Source organism: Dunckerocampus dactyliophorus, chromosome 3 (genome assembly GCF_027744805.1).
Source record: "Dunckerocampus dactyliophorus isolate RoL2022-P2 chromosome 3, RoL_Ddac_1.1, whole genome shotgun sequence".
NCBI classification, from domain to species: Eukaryota; Metazoa; Chordata; class Actinopteri; order Syngnathiformes; family Syngnathidae; genus Dunckerocampus; species Dunckerocampus dactyliophorus.
In genome coordinates, this window is record NC_072821.1 from 4,375,202 (window position 1) to 4,391,326 (window position 16,125).

The 16,125-nt window shown below is 42.2% G+C and overlaps 1 long non-coding RNA gene across 2 annotated transcripts in view; it reads right to left on the bottom strand.

Moving 5' to 3' along the window:
- LOC129178819 (uncharacterized) overlaps positions 1-16,125 on the bottom strand; it is a 117,057-nt gene that overhangs the window by 36,918 nt on the left and 64,014 nt on the right. For both annotated transcript variants that reach the window (XR_008569851.1, XR_008569850.1), the window contains exon 5: positions 11,405-11,465. This is a non-coding gene — a long non-coding RNA (uncharacterized LOC129178819). The remainder of the gene's footprint in view (positions 1-11,404; positions 11,466-16,125) is intronic.

A 16,125-nucleotide genomic window follows, 5' to 3' on the forward strand; every position in this document is an offset into this window, starting at 1 on the left:
ATTAGCGAAAAATAATGTCAGTGCGAGTGTGTGATGGTTGAAAGAGTGTTAGGTTCTTTGGTCTAACCTGCAGGCTGCTGTGTTCTAACAAGGTACCAGGTGTGTTGTCAGCCCAGCGGCACTGTGTCTATGTCGGCCAAGCTTTGGTCCCTTCACTGTTTTTTGGGGATTTTTTTTCCCCCACAAGCAGCAGACTTTCACAACTTTCCAGCCGCTGTGTTATGCATGTCGAGTTGTGCCTGGCTTTACTTTGTTCTGTTTCTCATGCGATATCCAGCAATGTCACCCTGATGTTGACCATGTGTTCGCTTTGATTCCAATGATAAAACTTGTACATGTGAGAGGGAGGCTGGTTTGAACAGCAACGCTTAGTAATTGCTCTTGTTGCAACTACAGTACATGAAAATATGCAGAGGAACACAATAAGAACAAAACAAATCATTAATAGCTTCAGCCCAGCGGCTCTAATTGGATACAAGCAAACTTGTGCGGGAGAACTTAGCCGGCCTTTAAATGTTGCATTAATCAAACAACGCTTAATGTGAGCTGACACGAAGCTGGGCAATCTGGCAGCCATCTGGAAGACGGAGCTGTCAGTCACAGCGAGGTGAGAAAGAAGGATGGCTGAACTTTGGGTTAACCCCGGAACGAGGGAGAAGGAAGAAGGTGAACCAATAAGACAAGAAAATACATAAATAGATGTTGCTGGATAGAAAAGCTCAAAGTTGTAGGAATAAAAAAGTGGGGTGCACACAGACTGCACCTAGAAGGTCTGCTTTTGTCACGCACAAGCTAAAATCCACATTCCGATGTTAAAAAAGAATCCCAGCTGAACATACTTAACAGGAAGGTTGTGGTGTGACTGACTGCAGCCAGTGCCTCAGGAATCTTGTTTGCATGCAGCTATTCTGTTGTCCTGAATAACATTGTTGCTTGCAGATGGCATTGAGGACGCCGCAAAAGGCACTTGTCAGAAAGTTATTTGACCAGAACTGCAGGGATAAATATGCTTATAATGATGGACATCCATCTGTCATAGACTACACAGTCAAAGCAGAAAGAAATACTTTGGTCCACAGAACGTTTCAGTGCAAATGACTGCCAGTCATGTGGATGACTGAGCAAAAGTATTGGCTCTTGTAAATCTGTAGTGTTGTTACTGGTTTTATTTTGGTAAGTACTTCTTCCTGTTTGTTTGCTTGACAGTACTCTGTCGGTATTGGAGCAGATTTTCCCGTACAAAAAACTTGAATTTGAATCAAATGTGATAGGTGTGGTTTGAGTCCTATTTCTACTTGAAGAAGAAGCTAGTCCAGCTGTAGCAGACTGTTCTATGCAAGTGTTATGTTTTGACGATTGACACAAAATGAGTAGTTGATTTCATTTTATAATCTAACTTCTTATTTAAAACCCTCGAGGCAACTTTGAGAAACCAAAAACAAGCCCATTCTGCTCTGTACATATTTTGATTTATTAAGTATTGGGGGGAAAGAAGGGAATATTTCATTCCAATATTTCATTTGTTTCTACATGTGTATTAGACATTTATGGGGGAGACCCTTTTGGGGACCATGGGAAAAATGCTTTTTGAATCAACTAATTAGCTGTCAAAAAAACAATACATAAAAAATTTGATCATTATTGATCTATTCAAGGCTGTGTAAACCTGTAATAACCTCATCCCAAATATTCTCTTTTTAGAATATATTGCTAATTTTCCCTTTTTTGCTATTTCTTACATCCATTATACAGTAATCTCTAGTTTATCGTGGTTAGTTAGTTAGTTCCAGATCTGACCGTGAAAAGTCAATTTCCACTAAGTAGGATCCCTTATTTAGAAACAGAATATTTTTGGAGAGTATAGAACATCCTGTTTACGAACTAAATACGTTTTTTTTTTTTTTTTTTTTTTAACATTACAACCCTCTAGACATGAAATAACACCCGTACAGTCAACTTTACACTCATATTACCCAATATACAGTAGCACGACTAATTAGATAAAATAAGCCATCTAAGACAAACGGTGAATAAAACTCATGTTTGTGTGTGTTGCAATAAATGTGGTCCGGACGTGTGGACAGGAAATTACTTTGTAGTTCAGAGTTTAATTTTAGCTCGATTACAGCTGCAACAGTACCCTGTGTTATTATTAAGATTATGAGTATTATTGATTATCATGTTGCTGTTATTGTACCTTTTGTGAGATAATTCAAACCTGCAATAAAAGCCTGTTGTTCCTGCCGTCAAGTTGTATGTGTATGTTTCACCTACTGACACCTAGTGAGTGTAGGATACTGCTTATCACAATCTAAATGAGTCGTCTTAATGCCTTATATTTGTATTTTTAGTGATTTTTATGCTTAAATAATTTATTGAAGCAAAATATACGTACAAATTGCTTAAATATATACACATATATGTGTGTGTGTGTGTGTATATATATATATATATACACATATATGTGTGTGTGTGTGTGTGTGTGTTATAAATATGTTATAGATGTTACATGTTTTATATGTTTTTTTTGTTTGTTTTTTTTTACCAACAGGCCATAGCAAACAGCATGATTTATTAATCAATATATTTTTCAATAACAGGATTAATCGTGATAGAGTGAAACCGTAAAATTCAAAACCACCTTGTGGCAAGGGACGGGTTTTTTTAAGAGATGGTTAAGTTTAAAGTTGAGAAGTGAAAAAAAAAAAACAAGAAAATTTGTATTATGAAAATCAACTATACCAATTACTGACCTTGTTTTTCCACATTGAAAAACAGGTAAATCAGAGGTTCTTATGACAAAATAACATTAAAATACATGAAATACAAAAAAAATATACATCTATGGCTAGGTCTGAGGAAGAGGTGAAAAAATATACTACCTTTATATTAAACTTTTATGAAACTGGCCATTTGGGACCATTTAGAGTTTAGTGTTTTATTGTATCGAATGCATTGATCTGTAAATTTCGTTTTGAAAGTAGACTAAGTTGGAGGTCAACCAGCTACAAAGAACCTTAAATTGGAAATTTTAGTTTCCACTGCACACAGGTTCCATTGCTAGCAGGCTAAACTGCAGACGGGGGACACAAGCAGTAAGGAAGGAACAAGAAGCAAAGTGACAAGACTGTGATACAAGCAACTTAGGATTCTTTCTAGTCGCTTGTGCTGCACTTTGATTCACTCCCTCCAGTGGTTAGAGCAATTTAGATTTTGCCCGCCTGTAGTGTACTTTTCTCTTTTTGAAATCCTCAAGTTTGATTTTGCATTGTTCTCCAACTTAAGTTATGTATGACAAACGCCTGAGGCCGAATCACCATCAAAGGAGCTCATCGCAGGAATACGGAGCTTCCGAGCTTCTGAAAGTGATGACAGATGTCACTTGAGAAGCGAGTGAGGGGATGAAAGTGACGGGGCGGCATGAGGACAGCGAGTCCGCCGTGACCCGCCTTCGTCAGTGGTGCTGAGGTGTAATGGGGAAAGACCCGTCTGTCGGCCAGGTCTTAAATGTCACAGCCACCTAGATTACATGCAAGCAACCTGGCAGCCCACCAGCCAGACACGCGGGCCCGGCCAGCCTTCATCACGCTGCCACCGGATGGGGATGGAAGTGTCTCCCTTGGTTACACTGGCTGCTCTGGCATTGGATTCGTCAGGGGTATAGAGAGAATAGTTAATCTGAGGGAAGTAGCAGGCGGGAATCAAAAGGGCCACCGGCTTCTCTATTCCTTGTGTAGCAGCGCTCACCTGGGTACTATCCCCGGTGTGACAGAGCGAGCGGCAGGAGGACTCGACAAACAAGGAAGAGCAGTGCAACTTTGAAACAAACAGGCAGCAGAGTGCAGGCAAACCAAAACAAACTTAAGTGAAGAAATTCACAGAATGCTCCCCTCCACTGCTTTCTCCCTGCGTCTTTATTGTGGGCTTGATATGACACCACTGTCTATATCTTTTACTTACTCAGGACTTCAAGTGGCTGTCTGTATTTTGCTGCACCATAAATTATTCAGCGCCATGTGTCTCCTTAGTATCTGCGCCTTTCCGCTGGGTTGCTATCTTGAAACAGAGGGGGGGGGGGGGGGGGGGGGGGGGGGGGGGGAGCAGCGGGAGGGCTGGCGCTTTGAGAGAGAGTTTGCAAAAGGTAACACAGGAACTTCAGCATCGACAACCACTTTCTTAGTCGGAGCTCTTGTCAAGTACATATATTTGTTCCAGCACAATGGAAATATGTAAGAGGAAAAAAGTTGTACCTGAATACGACACGGAAACCAACAAGCTCCACTACTGCTACTACAACAACTTGGACCAAAAGCGGAGCTAAAAATAATGACAGTATTCCACAGAGTGTGTCGCCTTTCCCTCGTGCACATGTGAGCCCACTGTATGTAAATAGCCATATGAGACTGCATAACATTACTGTCCAGACACTGAGAGGTGACCTGATCCCAATTAATCACACAATCCCGGGGAGAAGTGTCACATCCCATCTCCATCAGCTCTACCACCCTGTTCTGTCAGCCCCCCTGCTCCTCCATCTCTTTTGCGCTGCTTTTACTCTTTTTCTTCCACATACACACATTGCATGTATAACCTACCTAGGCCAAACCCTCCCCCGCCTTCCCATCCCTCCTCTTATTTAAAACACAGAACAGTCTGAAGCTGACAGGTCAGCTGGCAATGGCCAGTCGGTCCCCACCTGTCCCCCGGCCTCTACCCCCAGAAGGCAGAGCGCCAGAAGAGCTGCCAAAACAGGATGAAGCCTTAGGCTTTGTATCCCCTGAAGAGGTGCAGTGTTTGCTCTGCACAACCAGCAGTCAGGGAAGATGTTTACCTGAACACACTCCACAACAACAACACATAGAAACGTACATGTGAAAAGTACAAGATGATTAAATCATGTTACATATGGTACCTACAGTATCTGTGATGCAAACACATGACAACACATCAACAGATCATACTTCCAATGGGTTCCGGTAGGCTATATGGGCTACATCTGGGGGTTTTACACGCAGAAAACAATGCTAAAAAATTATAAATGGAAAAATGAATGGAACTTATTGTTGATGTAGACTTCCTGTACATCCCGGTGTAACAACATGTAAGGTGCTTTGTTTGGGCCCTCACTTTCATGGAACAATACAGTATACAATACAGTATTGACTAGTTTCTTACATGCAATATTGTACAAAAAAACAGAGGCAAAATGTTGCCTGTGCATATTCTCATTCATCCAGGTCATTGTATTCTTAGGGCATTGAATCAATCACAACTGGACTGCTCAGGATGTTTTAGAAGATGTTTCGCCTCTCATCCGAGCAGGCTTCAGTTTATGTTCAAAGACTAGCTGGGACACACACCAGTCAGACTACATAGGACAGCTCTCGTCTAGCCAAAATGTTGACAAAAATTTGATGAAAACCAAATCATAGTGAGAAGCACTGTCATGCGGAAGAAACTGAATAGAACCGCTACGCCTCCGTATTTAAAGGAGCCAGATGAGGTGGCTCGGGCATCTGGTCAGGATGCCTCCCGGACACCTCCTTGGGGAGGTGTTCAGGGTACGTCCGACCGGTAGGAAGCCTCGGGGAAGATCCAGGACACGTTGGAGAGACTATGTTTCTCGACTGGTCTGGGAACGCCTCGGGATCCGCCAGGAGGAGCTGGACGAAGTGGCCGGGGAGAGGGAAGTCTTGGCTTCCCTGCTTAGTCTGCCACCCCCGTGACACGACAGACAATGGGAGGGAGGGATGGAGGGATGGAAGGAAGGAAGGATGGATGGATATCATATGAAAACTGGGTCGTACAAAAATCGAGGTTTGACTTTCTCACTCGGGCTGCAGAAGAAAAACAAATCCCCAAACCAATGAGGATAACAGGCAGACAAGAAAGCAAAAGTTCTACCAAAATTAATATAGCAACTTAAAATATGGTCTCCTAACTTCCAGGCGTGCTAATGCACCAAACCACTTGTGCGTCCCATTGTGCATGGTTAGAAGCTAATTATTAGATTTTTTTTTTTTCTGAAAGTTGGAAAGAACTATCCATAGAAAACAATTCTGAGGCTGGCAATGACGGTGAGTCAGTATTTAGTTCATGCCTGGAACCAATAAACCACGATAAACGGGGGACTACATTTGACTTTTCTTATAAAAGCATCCTGCTACATGATACTGCCTTTTCTGAAGTTGTCTGTGTCATATTTCATGCGAATGCAAGTTAATTTATATGTACATTAATATTCACCAAAAAAAAAAAATCAATGCTCTGTAACTCAAAGGATTGCTTTAATAAGGGTTGTCACTCGAATCTATTCGTAAGATTAAACATACGATTGTTGTTTTATTCTATTTTTCTTACAAAAGTTGTGAGCACAGATCAAAACGTGTGGCAACGATGTAGCGTACTGGAGACAGGAGTCATGTCGTAGCTTTGTCTTGATTTATCCTGATGTACCCAGTCCCAGTATTCTCTTTGAAAAATGAAGAACTTGCATCTGGTGAGAATCAGACACACAAAGTTGGGCGAGAGTGTGTATTACACGTCATTGGCATGATACTCTTGCTGTTCATACACTTCTTCCATATCAGCTAAGGGGTTGGGTTTTCTGTCCTCATTCAGTCCATAAGTAAAGGTTGATGGTTTTAGAAAGTTGTTGCATCTCGGAACATAAATTTTGTTACTGTTATGTGAAAAATATATCACAACTTGACAACTTTCAGCTTAAGACTTGGTTTACTGTAAAACACTCACCTATACCTGATTCAATGAGGATTTGATCTCCCTCTCTGTTACTTCCAAGTCCTCATTGCTGAAGAAAGTGAGTGGGAGCTCAGGGAAAGTGATCTCGGAAGTAAGCATCCAGGGGGGGCAATGTAAGACCTACATAGGGACCTGTGGAGGAGGGGAAAGCCCACATACGAGGGAACCAACCTTTGGGGAGGAGGAGGAGGAGTAAAGCAGGTTTGCATTCCCCAAACACCCAAGACTCCCCCTCCTTTCACAATATGCCATGGAAAAGTGGGAAAATAGTAAAAATGGAACAGTGGGATGTGTATTTACTATGCTAATGAAGCCCCCAGTGTTTTGCACAGGTGTAAATCTTGCTAATCATCTGCAGGTGAGTGAGAGCTGTTCTAAAAGGAATCCACAAAGGACCTCCAGCCAGAGGTGGTGTGCATATCCACCTAATATACACTTTTTGATAACACTGCAGACAGTATACAAGTATGGTGTAAACATTTACCAGAGGGAAACCCCCGGCCTTTAATTTTGAAGGCTAGCAGATACCTGATCTTCCGGTCAAATTTGGTAACTGTCGGCTCATTCAAAGCCACTTGCTCCAATTAGCGCATGTACTATCCGGGTAAAGAACAACTTTCATGTAAGACAATCATGCTTGTTTTTGAAGACACCAGTGTGGCCCTCTAGGTTAACAGCTTTGGGGGACGGGTAGTGGTGGAATGACTATAATACGATACATGGTCACCGCCACTCGATCTAAAAAAAAAAAAAAAAAAAAAAAAAAAAAAAAACAATCCATAAAGTCAAATAACATGGTACGCTTGCTCAAATAAAGTTCCCAGGCCGGTTATTTGCTTTTGTAGGCCATGCACCTGGCAACTAAAGGAGCCTGTGTTTCAGTACGCTGAGGCATTAATTGGAACATTTACGGTATTAAAAATTAATCTGCCAGGTGTGACCTTGCAAAGGTGATGATTGTTTTCATCTCTGTTAACGACTTTGTCGCTTCAACAGAATGGCGCATAAACTACAGCACTGACTTCCATTCAACTTTGTGAGTCAATGCCACACATGACTAGCAAGGACCAATCATATTTCGGTGGTAGAAAAATGCTGATACATGAAGTATCGCCGAATTTGGGCAAAATAGAGTGCATTACTTGGCCTCAACCAGCTAAGGCACTTTTGCAATTAGTTTGTGGCCCATCCATCCATCCACCCACCCATCTATCCGACTTTGAGTGAGAGGCAGGGTACACCCTAGGCTGGTGGCCAGCCAATCACACAGGACACACATAGACAACCATTCACACCTACAGACAATTTAGTGTGTCTAGTTGGCCTAACTTTGATATTTTTTAAATGTGGGATGAAGTCGGAGTAGGCCCTACCCAGAGAAAACCCACACACGCATGGGGAGAATATGCAAACCCCGCACAGGGATGCCCAAATGGAGAGTTGGACCGTTGATCTACTGACTGTGCAGTCAACATGCGAACCACTAGGTAGTTTGTGGCCTTGAGAAGGCATAGGTTAGCTCCTGCCTAAACCTCTAGGCAACAAGTGCATGCTCACCACAATTAGCTGACCAATTGTTAATTTCCTCCATGTTCAACAAAAAAAAATTAGTCAAATGCTCATTCCGAGACTGAAGTTTCACTTCCTAGTATACTGGCTGTGCAGTCCATGGTCCAGCTGCTTTGACATATCTACTGTAGACCCAGGCTGGGTAATTATGAGCTACAAAGCTCAGTGACCTTGTCAAGATCCCCTTGCCCTTTCCCGGCAAGAGCAGTGTTTGGCAGGGAAGGGGGTGGTGGCTGGTGGGGGTGGAACATTTTGTGGCTGTCTAGTCCACCACAACACACGCACACACACACACACACACACACACACACACACACACACACACGCACGCACGCACGCACGCACGCACGCACACACCTGGAACATAGCAGTTTACCCGCCAGGTTAAAAGGGGCTGAAGTAGGTGACAGGAGGAGGCTTTAACAAGAATGGAAGGAGGTCAGAATATGCAGGTAGAACCAAGGAGAGGGACAGTGCAAAGAAGAAGAAAAAAAAGTGTGGGGGTGAATGGGGGTCAGAAAGTAATGCAGGGGTTAAATGCCACAAATGCCATGTCTCAAAGCCTCATAAAGACAAGCTCTGCAGTGCTCACAAGGTCAGAGTGTGCACCTGTGCAGTGCTAGTGGCGGTTCTAGCATGGGCAAGTTGCTTCCACTGTGAGTCTATTAGCACACACCGTGTGGTAACACAAAAATAAACCCTGCATTACACTAAAGCAGATTTAAAGACAGATTGATGCTTTGTCTGCAGTTAGTGACAAAGCAAAAGGTGGGACACTGGGAAGCAAGAGTTGAAGAATAGAGGAATTAGAGGAATTATGCCACACAATGCAATGACCATTTGATCCAATTTTATTGATTGACTGTGGGGGGAAATAGCATTTTTAATTGCCATAGACCTGAAAATTTGTATTTTTTCCCAAGATTTATTCTGAAAAGGACGAGTTATGTACTGGAAGTCAACATGTGGCACCAAACAACTTCTCCCTACCTCTTATATTCTATGTAGTTTTATATACACGTTTCAATGCCAGTGTTGTATTGAGCATTAGATGTCGCTCAGCTTCCCCTAGCTGACAAAACCACCTACTAACTACATGTTCAGTATACAGTGGTCCTCAGAACTGTGGTTTGGCAGCCAAAAACCTGGGAAATCGACATCAAATTCCAAGAAAATCATGGCTCAAAAGTAGAAGAAAAGTCTAGAATCAAAAATACTACCGGTGGACCACACATTGCGAAACACTACCACAGCTTACTTAAGACTGAATCAACAGTGCCTCTGCTGGTTACAGCCAAGTAGTGTACTCCATTCTGTATCAGTTGCTTCAAGATTAATTCATCAATTCCACACAATGGACCATTCCTAGTAGACAACCAGCATGTACCAAAGCCCCACAAGCGGTCCAGCTTCAAACCCAAACAAAACACGACTCTGCATGACAGCCCAAGTTAGAAAGCTGTCATGATCGTGACAGCGATTAAAAGATCTAGACTTATCCTGATAGATACCGTTAGAGCTTATAGAAGGAAAGAGCTCCATGTGTGCTATCTTCAGGCGAGCCCAAATTAGAGAACGGACACGTTATTTAGTAAACATGCACACACAATGAACACACTCCAGCCCGACAGGCCCCAAAAACGGCACCCGAAACCAGACAATGAATGTGAGTCTGATCCGTTGATTGGGTCCAATATGCGGTAAAACGTTGCCACCTAAACCATTATTGTCTCATGGACTTAACAGGCGCAGGCAGCCTTCAGCCAATTACAGGGTGGCATTTGTGTCAAGCAGGAGTGTGTTATTTGAGACAACCAATTAAAATCACTTATGGGCAGGGTAATATCCAGTGGAAAAAAAAAAACGGCTTTGTGGGGGGGGTGGATTATCCTCAGTGTAACCTGATCTCATTCTCCTCCACTCATTCGGGAGCTACAGGCTTGTCACACACACATTGCAACACACAGCAGACATGACGAGGCAGCCTTGGCGTGCGTTGGTGCACATGCCTTTGTCATTCCCAGACTGGCGATGATGCGGCTCATTCAAATCTAGACTGTAGTCATTAACGACACATATTTGATTAGATTCGCTAACCACTCGGCTTTCTAGACATTCTAAGCCACAGACAGAATTAGCGCAGAAGTGGCTTCAAAAGGCATTTTGATGACTCGTTGCCAATGTATTCTTGGTGTCTCATACAAGTGTAAAAAGAAGTTAACCCAGTGTACCTGGGAGGTGTAGTCCCTTCACATTAACACTAACCAGTTTGCTTTGCAGTGAAAATTCCATTATTAGTAGCCAGATTGTACTGAGCATAGCGCTTTCATCGCAGTCATTTCCGAGTCTGATTTCTATGGTCATCATCACTCTTTGCCATCACTAGTTTCATTATGTCGGGATTGCTTTGCAAAAAACAAAGAACAAGCACAACAAACTGGAGTTGAAGTCTTGCAAGATAAGCAACCTTTTTTGCACCACAGGGAGTTTTTTTTGTTTGTTTTTTTCCCCAAAGGCTTTTTGGCAAAATTGGAGGCCTATTTTTCACGAAAAATTTGTCTCAAATTCAAAATTGTACAACCTTGCCACGTTATAGTTTCAAATGTACTAAAGATATCCACCAACTGGTTGCAATTAAAACATCTTTATCTTAACACTAAATTTGGGGGAAAATAAAAACCAGACGACATACCTCCGCCAAGGCAGAACAGTAATGCCAAACAGCGGCAGATTCTTCCATGCTATGATACCATTACACTGCGGTCTGTAATGTTAAACCACATTACGAAGTAGTTGACTGCCAAACAACCCCCTGTACAGACGTGGTTTATTTTTAACAATAAAAAATGATGAAATAAATAACACGGATAAGATACAAACATGACCTTCCGACTCACACTTTCCTCTTGGCAGTGGAAGTAAGCTTTTAAGCACAGTGTTCCCATGCTCCCAGCAAATAACTGTCACCTCCCTACTAGTTATACATTATATACACAGGCCTTAACCCGGCATGCAGCCTAGTGTACTGAGAATGACACCAGCAGTGTGTGGGTTGTGTTTTTCTTTCACCTACTTGCGGCTTCACTGTTCCGCCAAAGCTGCCATTAATTCTCCCCATGGGTCCTTTCAGGCATCTAGAGGAAAAACCATTGAAATACATCAGAAAAACCTCAAATGGACATGTCCGTGCATGTGGCCAAGTTTAAGCTGCCAAAAGCAGAGTGTAGTGACATCGACGTGCACAGAAGACAAGTTAAGAGATGTGCTCGTACTGTTGACTGGAAGGAAGGACAGCATTGTGGGGGTGTTATGGTGGGTGGTGTGGCATGACTGGTCCTTGCTGTCCCACCACTACAAATGCATTTACATCAAATAAAAAGAACTATTAGGGGCTAAAGGCACAATTAGTGCTGCATCATCAGTATGTAAATGTGCTAGCAGTGTCAAAGCACTTTGAGTGCCTTGGAGGTGGAAAAGCGCTACACAAGTGAAAGAGCATTTACCATGTACTTGTAGAACTGTTCTACAAATAAAAACAATACTTATAAATATGTATTATAATTATAGTGTATTATATTTTGATTATGTATTTCAGCAATGCCCCAACTGGTGCGACCCTCAAATGCAATAAATGCCTTCTCTCATAGACTCCTCCTTTTTATTTTTACATCATGTAATTATTGGTCCTTACAGTTAACGTTTGAGCACATTTGAGGTCTTTTGCTAGCCAAAACAGCAGCACATAAACAGTCACTCGGTCAGGTCTTATGTTTTGTGCTACACCTGCATACAGTAGTATTAAAGACGACACCGTCTTTTCCAGCAACTAGCTTGCCACTGTGATGGCATCGCTCCACCATGTTGCGTCCATTCATGTTTATGTTCAGAGTAACTGGGCAACATGGTTTTTCCTGCCTCGTATGACTGTGTTCTTGCCGTTTTCTGCAATTGTCCATAATTGTTATTTTGTCTAAAACTTATCATACATTGTCATATAATGGTAATATTGTTTATTATTATTCTGACCTTGGACCTAATGCATTCCATAATAAACATACAGTAATTAAACCACCTTTGCAGGGATCACAAACTCGCCAACTGCAGTCCAAGTCCAGACCCAGAAAAACACGGACCTGGACGTGTAGTCAAATTATTTTTCAAGTTTTGGCAAGGATCTTCCATTTTGACAGGCGCATCAGTTTTAGACTTTACAGTACTGGTTGATCCACTGACCAATCGCATGCGTGTCAAGCCATCCCATGTGATACTACTCAGTCAATCAAATCTGTGCATTGGTGCTAAACACTGCGACTGCAGTACTAAATACAGCAGAGACAGATGAAAGAGGAGAGACGTGGAGTGAGTGACATCGAACAAAGAGGGAGACATAAAGAGAAAGAAAATAGAAACGAGTGATAGATACAGATAAACAGGACGGCGAGACGAGTGAAAGTTACAGGCAAAGAAGAGATATACCCTCCCCGACTCGCTTCCACTCCTGCTCTCCCTAGCCATGAGTATTTTGGAGGGGGAAGTGATCATAGCTGGAGGAAATTTCTGTATCTGGGCGTATGTGAATGTTAGTTGAATACCCCTGACCTATTGGAACCACCACCTATTTTGTTTACCATCTATTTGAGGTACGGCATCTATCAGCGCAGAGGCCACTATTGGGGGAAATATGTGAAATGATAAACTATGTTTATAAATTCAAAGAGTCGAGGGATATTTGTCTCACACAAATGGAATGGACCATAACAATGCAGAGACACAGTTGCACTAGTCATAATAAAAACAGCTGACTCTCGCAAATCCATTTAATCTTTCTCATTTCAATTCATCAGTCTAAAACAAAATCACAGTCTGCCAAAAATGTATGACACGGAGACTCCATGACAACATAAATCCCGCAATTTGAAACCTTTCGCTCACAAACGACCGTACAAAGCACCAACATGGGGATCAAAGCAAAACTGACCTTTCAAATGATTAAGCTGAAACATTATCATCATGTTCTCATATATTTGATTTTATTCCCTCCAACCGGATCACAACAACTGGTCTGCCCAGTTTAGTGCTGGCATGGACAAAAGCGTCATCTATGATTTCAATGCAGAGCTCACTCGGGCTGCCGGGGCCGCCAAGCTGGCCGGTGCCCATCTGGAGCGGGCCAAATGTCTGGCTCGCTCGGGCTCAATGCACAGTGGTGATTACTGCCAGGGTCAGCGGCAGTCTTGCTAGCGTGGTTATAAATATAAGCCCCCGGTCTGATCGCTGTTGTTCATAAACAGAGGTTCCGAGCTGCTGTGGGGAAGCGAGCACAAAGGCTGGTTGGCCTCCGAGGGCAGCAGGCTCCACTGCCAAGACACCAGCTCAGGTTTGTCTGGCCAGCTGTTGGCTTTCTCACCAGAGGAGGATCATTTGGGCAACAGAACAGCACAAGCATAGAGGAAGTGCTGGCATTGACAAAGATTGATGGAGGAAGTGATCTAAGGCTTGGAATGGAAACAAGCCACAGGGCACTGAATCCAGGATGCTTTGACAAAAGACAGAGTGTAAAGATGTTCCCATGAATCTACAATCACATTTTTTTTTTTTTTTTACATTTGCTGGTGACTACTTAGCTGGAACCCGCTTGATCTAATTAGAGGGGCAGCGGTTAAAGCAGCGACACTCTCCGGTCAAACTCTTGCCATGCTGCCCACTAATCCGTCCTGGATCATCTCGGCACGGGCGGCCCTCATCCGCTTTCTCATCCCCCGATGGCTCATACTGTCTGCTCAATGCCCAATCCTATATTAGCTTTAGCATTGAGGCTTAAACTGCTAATGCTGCCAGCTGTGCTCGGCTGCCCCCTAAAAAAAAAAAAAAATATGCCCAAGAAATAAAACATGGATCAGCATCAGGGCAGTTTGGGCGGGGTGACAAGGGTGGCGTCTCCTGTGGGGAGGGGGTGGGGGGGTTAAGCGGGGCTCTGGTGCCCTCTTGTGCCAATACATATTTTTTTTAGTACAGTGGCAATAGCAAATAAACAATACACAGTACTATGTACAGTGTATGTAATACTCTAAGTATGTACTCATTGTGAAATGTCAACAGTATACAGTATACTTGCCAGTATACTCGGCAGCGCATATAAAATGTTTAAAATAAGACTCGCCTGGAATGTCCATTTCCGAAAAAAGGACGTTTGTGTTTAATAATGGCTTCTTGTAATTCAAAACATGTTTCCACAAACCTCACCATCTGATCAAAGCACTGCATTGATATTTTATCTTCAAATCAGCCTACATTGTCATTTCAAGACTATTTTAGCCACCTGATTTTGACCTGGCTCGGTTTATTATAACAAAAATGAATAGGATCTTGTCATCAACATCTTGGCTGAGGTGCGGCCTAAAGCGGAGGTACACAGTTTGAGGGACCAAGCACAGACGTCCGCCACGCGCCACAGTTCCCCCCCATATTGCAATTTACACCATAAATATTAGCCCTACATTTAATTTATCTTCATATTTAGATTCCTTGACCATGAAAACATAGCATTGGATTCATAAGGACATTAAAAAAAATGTTCCTTAATGTCATTTTTTTTTCTGGATCTAGCTCCATAGCTTTTGTAGATGCAACAAATCCATTGGAACAGTCTAGACTCCACAGTGTCTTGGCTATATATAAAATGGTGCTTCTTGCATGTTTATACTGTAGTTTTATTTGTTGTCTTCTTATGATGAAAATTCCAAAGGTCTCCTATTTTGTTCATATTCTGAATCATAGTATCCGGAATTATTCCATTACCTGGATCACTCTTATTTTATTTTGTAGAACCTGTTGGAAACTTTTCCAGTATTTTGTTTTCCAGGTGCTCTGATCATTGTTTGTGGAGTTATATGCACAAATGCCAAAAATGGTGCTCTCTCGCAATGTTAAAAAATCCTTTAAAAAAATTCCTGGATACAGATGGTGATCTGGATCATCCCCAAAATTGAATCCGTTCTTCATATCCCATTTCTGACAATTCCTGAAAATTTCATCCAAATCCAATCCAAACTTTGTTGTTTTGAACACAAACAAACAAACGCCGGCAAAAACATAACGTCCTTGGCAGAGGTAATAAAAATATTCATTTGATACTTTTTTTTTTTTTTAAATACTGTATATAAAATCTAGCTTGGCTTGTGCACTGGTATTCTAAAGACATGCCAAGGCAGTAATGAAAAAGGCAGGGCTGAGCTGGCGATGCTGTTTTTTCAGTTAAGTTGATAATTGCCCTTACTGATGTATAAAAGATATCCCACAGAGTCTTGTGAAATACTATTAGCAGGCAGAGCTGAATTGTTCATGAGCTGCCTCCAGATGAGGAAGAAGGGCTAAAAAAAAAAAAAGGAGAAAAAAAAGACTTCCCTTTGCGATTATAAAGACATGTATGCATGTGTGTGTTCATAGATACATTTTGAGCCTTTTTTAGCCATGCCTCTGAAGAGTTTCTATTACTAAAATTGATTTTTCTAGAAGGCTAATCAATTCAAAAGCTCTAAAATTAAGGCAAATTATGTAATGTGTTTTAGCAGACACGTAAAAGGGTGATGGTCATTATCATTCCTCATTCTCGCCAGCCTAAAATGCCCCCAAGAGCTCAAAAAAAAAAAAAAATCAGACACGTAGCAAATGGTCGCTAGTGAAGCAAATTGTGAGGTCAAATCTTCCGTGGAGATGAGATTTTTATCGGCGCGCGACATGAAAGTAAGTGGCCTTAATAAGGGTGATCTTCGCTTGCGTCGGTTCCTGGTGCCC